We start from the raw sequence: 7,597 nt of genomic DNA, 5'->3' as shown, positions 1-7,597 counted from the left end.
TGATTATTCATTTGTCTGTTTATCGTGTTTGGTTTAATGATCCTGGGTTATTTATAAACATCTAGGCAGAGAATCAAGACAAGTAAAACAATGCACATTTGCAGAACATCCCCAGAAGGTAACACAACCACTTGGCTGGCTGGGCGCAGTGGCTCACTCTTGTAATCCTAGCGCTTTGGGAGGCCAAGGTGGGCAGATCACTTGAGGTCAGGAGTTCAAAACCAGCCTGGCCAACGTGGTGAAATCCTGTCTACTAAAAATATAAAAAAAATTAGCGAGGCGTGGTTGCAGGCGCCTGTAGTCCCAGTTACTCAGGAGGCTGAAGAAGGAGAATCACTTGAACTTGTGAGGCAGAGGTTGCAGTGAGCCAAGATCACGCCACTGCTCTCCAGCCTGGGCAACATAGCAAGACTCTGTCTCAAGACGTGGTCCCAGACATGGGTCCCTCAGCTTCCTGCCTCAGAAGTGCAGCAGGAGGCATCACAGGAAGGTGAAGAGCTTCCCTAAAGAGGACCCTTCCAAGCCGGTCCACCTCATAGCCTTCCTGGGATACAAGGCAGGCATGACCCACATCGTGCGGGAAGTCGACAGGCCAGGATCCAAGGTGAACAAGAAGGAGGTGGTAGAGGCTGTGACCATTGTGGAGATAACCATGGTGGTCGTGGGCATTGTGGGCTATGTGGGAACCCCTCGAGACCTCTGGACCTTCAAGACCGTCTTCACTGAGCACATCAGTGATGAGTGCAAGAGGCATTTCTATAAGAACTGGCATAAATCTAAGAAGAAGGCCTTCACCAAGTACTGCAACAAATGGCTGGATGAGGATGGCAAGAAGCAGCTGGAGAAGGACTTCAGCAGCATGAAGAAGTAATGCCAAGTCATCCATATCATTACCCACAACCAGATGTTGTGCTTCCTCTGCACCATAAGAAGGCCCATGTGATGGAGATCCAGGTGAACAGAGGCACTGTGGCTGAGAAGCTGGACTGGGCCCGCGAGAGGCTTGAGCAGCAGGTACCTGTGAACCAGGTGTTTGGGCAGGACGAGATGATTGATGTCATTGGGGTGACAAAGAGCAAAGGCTACAAAGGGGTCACCAGTCATTGGCACACCAAGAAGCTGTCCCGCAAGATCTGCTGAGGCCTCTGCAAGGTGGCCTGTATTGAGGCATGGCATCCTGACCGTGTGGCCTTCTCTGGGGCACGCACTGGGCAGAAAGAGTACCATCACTGCACTAAGATCAACAAGAAGATCTATAAGATCGGCCAGAGCTACCTTATCAAGGGTGGCAAACTGATCAAGAACAATGCCTCCACTGACTATGACCTGTCTGTCAAGAGCATCAACCCTCTGGGTGGCTTTGTCCACTATGGTGAAGTGACCAATGACTTTGTCATGCTGAAAGCTGTGTGGTTGTAACCAAGAAACGAGTGCTCATCCTCCGCAAGTCCTTGCTGGTGCAGACCAAATGACAGGCTCTGGAGAAGACTGACCTTAAGTTCATTGACACCACCTCCAAGTTTGGCCATGGCTGCTTCCAGACCATGGAGGAGAAGAAAGCATTTGTGGGAGCACTCAAGAAAGGCCAAATTGCAAAGGAAGAAGGAGCTTAATGCCAGGAACAGATTTTGCAGCTGGTGGGATCTCAATAAAAGTTATTTTCCACTGAAAACAAACATACAAACAAAAAAACCACTTAGCTAGATGACAGCTCCAAGTCTCAGTCTGTTCAATTTAGAATAGCTGGACAATATACCTGGTCAGGCGTCTTTTATCATTGTTCTTAAGTGTATTACATAAGAAAAAAATATATGCCATTATGTTTGTTGTAGGACATGAGAAAAAAGATAAAAAGCATATTTTAGTGATTTGTAGGGTAAAGAAATGTATGGAGGAAAAAATACTGCTTCATGAGGTTAGTAAATAATTTATTAATTATTTGAAAAATGTTCAGCATTGCCATAAAGTTATTTTAATAGGAAGGCATATAGGTTTTAGCTTTGTGTTAGTAGAAAATATAAAAGAATTGTGTGATTTCCTCCAAATCAACATCTTCATTCTTTCTCTTGAATCTAAGTGCACAAGATTCATGTTCACATAACATTTTTGAAAGCTTGAAAGAAAAAACCTTTACCTCTACTGTTTAGTATTTTAACTATTCAAATGCTTTTTTTCTCTAGTGCATAAGCTCATCTTTTTTTGGGTTTTCATTTTCATCATTATGGCCTCGATAAATGAACCTATGTCATTGCCATCAAAAGAAAAATAAATTATTACACTACAGAATAAAAGAAGATTATGAATAATTATTTATATAGGCTAAGTCTGTAGGGCAATTAGAAGAGCAATTCAGTTTTATTTTTCCTGTATCCAAAAAATTCCTCCTCTTACTCTGCTATTATAGCTGTATGCTTCCAAATATGAAAAATAGAAATAACCTGATTTCAAATGGAGATTGATAGAGAAGAACTGCTTACAAAACTTAAATATCTCAAGTCAAGTGCATTACTCCAAGATACATCTTATTTTCACTCTTTCTCTCCATACCTGTCTCATAATTTAAGAATAAATGAACCTATTGGGAGTTGTAAGCCATTCTGATTTGGGGCCATTTGTTGAGGTGATCTGAAGCTAAACTGAGAAGTAGGCAATGCTTGCATCTAACATTGTTTTTAGCCACCTTATTTTGTTCCATTCCACTTCAGGGGCTCCCATTGGAGTGAAATACTTAGTTCTCCCTTCCTAAATATTATCCCACTTCAGAGATCTCCTCCATCCCAATTCAAAGTTACCCGTGTCTTGTTTTCTCAGCATTTTATTAGGTAATAGGCTAGAATTCAAATTAGTCAGTTGGTTCTGAGAAATTAATGGTTTTTTTTCCTACTGAAAGATAGCAACTCTTTATTTTAAATGGCAGTTTAAAGTTTGCAGAGTACGTCCCCAAGCACACCAGTAATCTAGCAAGCATATATTTCATTCCCTATTTTGCAGAGGAAAAAACTGAGAAGTTAAACGAATTCATTAAGGTTAAACAAATAAGAGAGAATCCTGGTCTTTTAATTCTAGCCTTTCCCTTATACTAAGACTGCCCTGGACATGTAATATATTTTCGGCCAATAAGAGACTACTGTAATTTTAGGCGCCGTATTAGCCCAGTGGGAGTTGTATTATTGGAAAGTCCTCTTATTAACCTCAAATAATATCACACTATTAATGTTATACTGTGCATATATTGGTTATTCTTAGTAAACACTGTGCATGACTGTCACCTGTGATGTTAAAACAAGCAAAACAGATGCTTTTTCTTGTTTTAAAGCAAAACTGAGATTAGATGGGGAAAAATTGGTAGTGTAAAAGTCTACTGCTGACTATGATGCCCATCCCTAGTTAAAAATCATTAGTACGGAGCCTGAATAGCCCTTACTTTTTGTCTTGTCTTGTGGCTTAGGATTAAGTGACAATCTTGTCTTAAACTCAGTCTAACTCAAGCTTGAGCCATCTCCCCCAGCAACCTTTCCCATGCGTAATGTAACATGAATGACATGGGACAACTGCCTTGCTGTGATCAACTCAGGCATGCACCAAAATGCCTGTCCAACACTGGGGCTTCTTCCCAACATTCCACTGTTACCAAATTAGAAAATGGGGTTTGGCATGTGGATTACTAGAATAATAGAAGAGCTTGAACAAAACTGTTTGGAAGCTACTTATTTTTACAGTTCTAAAACACTGAGCTGATTTAGAAGATCAAGGATTGTTAGGGTCATTAGTGGTATAAGTTGTGATTGGATGAGACTGAGAATTAATGTAAGATGTACTTTTATTTCCTCTTTTTCCTGTCGATCAAAACATAGATTTGGTTACCCCTCCCCTCCCCTCCCCTCCTCTCCCCTCCCCTTCCTTCTCTTTCCCTCTTCCTTCTCTTCCCCTCCCTCTCTCTCTCTTCTTTCTTTCTTTCTTTCTTTCTTTCTTTCTTTCTTTCTTTCTTTCTCTTTCTTTCTTTTTCTTTCTTTCTTCCTTTCTCTCCTTCCTTCCTTCTTTTTCTTTCTTTCTTTCTTTCTCTCTCTGTCTCTTTTCTTTTCTTTCATTTTTTTTCTTTAGAGACAGGATCTTGCTCTCCTGCTCAAGCTGGAGTTCAGTGCTGCAGTCACAGCTCACTGCAGCCTCAAACTCCTGGGCTCCAGCAATCTTCCCACCTCAGCCACCCAAGTAGCTGGGACTACAGGTGCACACCATCACACTCAGATAATTAAAAAAAATTTTTTTAATAGAGATTGGGTCTCACTATGTTGCCCAGGCTGGTCTCAAACTCCTCTCCTCAAGTGATCCTCCTGTCATGGCCTCTGGAAGCACTGAGTTTACAGGCATGAGCCACTGCACCTAGCCTACCACTTCTCTTTAAATGGATGAATGCCACTTATTTCAGAGGATAATAGTATACTAGTGTATCAGTTACCTATTGCTGTGTAACAAATTATAAAAAATGTATTGACTTAACAACAGTTTTATTTGCTTATGAGTCTGTGAGTCAGCAATTTCAGCTGAGCTCAGCTGGTACATTCTTCTGATCTTTTTTTCCTGGATTCACTTGGCTGCACTCTTCTGGTGGCCTACTGGGGACTGGATTGTCTAAGATAGCCTCAAGTGAAGTGGTTAGCAGACTGTCAAGTGGTGCTCTGCTTTACTTCAGAGGATCTATCCAGTAGGTTAATTTAGGTTCATCACTTTGTGGTCTCCAGGTTTCATTTGGAGTCAAAGACAGAAAGCCCCAGTGTGCAAATATTTTAAAAATCTTTGCTCATCTTATGCTGCTAATATTTCATTGGCAAGAGTCACTTAAAAGGCCAAACCCAAACTCAAAGAGTAGAGAAAAAACCTTCACTTCTTGATGGGAGGAGATAAAAGCGGTGAGTGTATAGGAATGGGTGAGATTTAGGTCATCTCTCCAAACGACTTACCACTGATAATAAAAACTGATGGATGGTTATTTAAAACACAGACAAATTCAAGTGACAAATATCCTAAGAATAAAAAATAGCACAGAGAAACAGAATAGAACAGCCTAAAATTAACTGAAACATTTGTTCTAAGTATTGAACAAATACAAATTTAAGTAAACATTTTCTTAATATTGCACACTGCACATATTGCACATTGCAATATTCAAATCTTGCTTTTTTTTCCAAAATAGTTTTGCTCATTGGGGAAGATTATATTAAACATCATTTAAATATTTAAGCTCTGAGGAATACCAGGACATGAATTGTATTAATTTGTGCAAAATAGAGGGTTGCATAAATGGCCAAACATAATTTCTATCCTAGAATATTTTATCACAATTATAAAATATCATATTAAATCATGAGTGAATTGCGTGAGTGAGAAACATGTCACCACGTCAGTGCTCTGACTGTGAAATGAGCAGTATTTACTCTTGAAAACTTCACTCAGGTAATGAGTCACATTAATTCTGAGCAGGGCTTCAGTTATTGCTCTGAATTTAATCTGATCTTTTAATTCTCCTCTGCTTATAAAAAATTCATGGACTAGGGTTTGATGCATCCCATGTTTCTGGTAAGCACACACCTTGCTTCTAATTTGAGGTATATTTAAGAACAAAACAGGCAGGGAAAGTGCTTGATCTTGCTCTGAAGTACAAAGTACATGACCAGAGAGCTCATTACAGTCAGAAAACACCTTATGTGAAATATTATGGGAGTCTCTGCCTGACTCTATTCTGGTGACAGTCTACTGATTTCAGAATTAAAATACTGCAAAATTACTCCTTTCTTCCATTATACTTCCCAAACTCTCAGATTATTCACTTCTGTTTCTCTGATTTGTCTTCCTCTCTCCTGCTTCCGCCATACCTCAAAACTCATTCCAGTTTACCTTATTCACTACTTCCACCCATAGGACACCCATACTTACACTTTAACTAGTCTATGTCTTTTTTTTTTTTAAAGTTTGCTGCTAGAAATTTCCATCTTCAGACTTCTTTTACTCCTTCAGTGGAAATGTGGTTTCTTCAAAAAATGCTACATATAAAACAACATATATGTATATATTTTGCCTTTTGTGATTTATGTGAACTCAGAAAAGCTCAGCATCTGAATGTCTCTTGTATTTCAATCACCTCCTGCCATTTCTTTACTTGGAGATCGTGTTCATGCTACTACTCACATCACACTCTTCATATTTCTTATCTCCCACTAAATCATTGGCACCTTTAAAATCCATGTTGTGTATGAGATACCGAATCAAGTTTCCTCACTCAACAAATTGCCAGTGGCCCTAACTTCTGGTCCTTGTTACTACCCATTATCACCCTCATATCCTGGATTTTGCCATTAACAACGCTGCTCTGTCTCACAGATTGCTAACTTACTTTTATCTGACACTTACCTATGCTTTCTTTATATCTGCTAAATCTTGTTCCTACCCTCTTCATAAGTGGGCATTTTCTCTCTTCTCCTTTGTTTACTTTGGGCAGCTTAGTGCAGTGGAAAGAACAAGAGCAAGGAGATCTGCCGAGGCAAAGGGAGAACTTTATTTTCTATTAAAAAACAAAATGCAGAGTGGGGAGACATAGCCATCAGTGTAAAACAAAAGCCACAAATAACAAATGGAGAGTCTGGCTTAAATTGGGAAAGTTCTTGCTCAGGTTCTCAATCTGGCTCATTTATGCAAATTAAGGATTCAAACTTGTTCATCTCTGATTAGTCTAAGTAGACGAACCCTGATTGGATGGTTTCCAAGCACCCAACCAGAAAAGTCTTTGTCAGATGTTTTTTTCAAATAGCCATTGAGGGGTTTCCAGCCACAGGATATCGCAGCTCCCATCACAGAAACTGTTCTGGCTCAGGGGTGCAAAGCAGAATGATTGTGAAGAGCTTCTCTCTCCAAAAATCCAGGGTATGTGACCACTCCCTCCCACCCTGCTTTGGCCATATGGCTCCACTTTAAAATTTAGAGTTTTTCCACCAACCACAAGGGGTTCAACTCATGTGGACAGTTTGGGATCTTATTTTACAGTTTTATTTCTCAGAAGGTCTGAATCTTAATCTTTCGTTACTACATGGTAGCTGAATGACTTTCACTAGTTTCTTTGGGCCTCAGCTTCCTTTTCTTGTACAATGGGAGCAAAATAACAACCTATTTCAAAAGGTGAAGTAAATTCCCAAAGGACTGAGTTGAAGTGCTGGTGAAAATTATTGCCCGTAATCTTACTAAAGTTATGGTTTGCTGATATAAGAGCAAAAGAAACATTTTTAATGAAGTATCACAATGAATAGACCACATGCATGCTCAGTCATATTGCAAGTGTAAAAAGGTGACCAGTTTGTGAGCATGTGGAAAGTTCTAGGAGGTCGGACCAGTGCAGGCTTAGCTAGAGTCTTCTATATGAACCTTAATGAGCAGCAAATGAGTTACTATTTGGAAAAGAGTTGGGCACATACATTTCTTTACCTCAATGCCTTTCTGTAGTTCCATTTCTCAATTTCTCAGTGCAGGATCTCCCACTAGTATCTGTTTTCTTTGCTTTTGTTTTTGCGTCACAGAGTGTTGCTGAGGAAAGTCATTGAATGGGGAAGTA

General features: G+C 39.9%; 1 pseudogene; it reads left to right on the top strand.

Annotated features, from left to right (window-relative positions):
• The first annotated feature begins 469 nt into the window (after nucleotides 1-469).
• On the top strand, nucleotides 470-1,658 carry LOC100608925 (large ribosomal subunit protein uL3-like; annotated as a pseudogene).
• The last annotated feature ends 5,939 nt before the right edge of the window (nucleotides 1,659-7,597 follow it).

The sequence above is a fragment of the Pan troglodytes genome, chromosome 7 (genome assembly GCF_028858775.2).
Source record: "Pan troglodytes isolate AG18354 chromosome 7, NHGRI_mPanTro3-v2.0_pri, whole genome shotgun sequence".
NCBI lineage: Eukaryota > Metazoa > Chordata > Mammalia > Primates > Hominidae > Pan > Pan troglodytes.
This window is presented reverse-complemented; position numbering and strand designations above follow the sequence as displayed.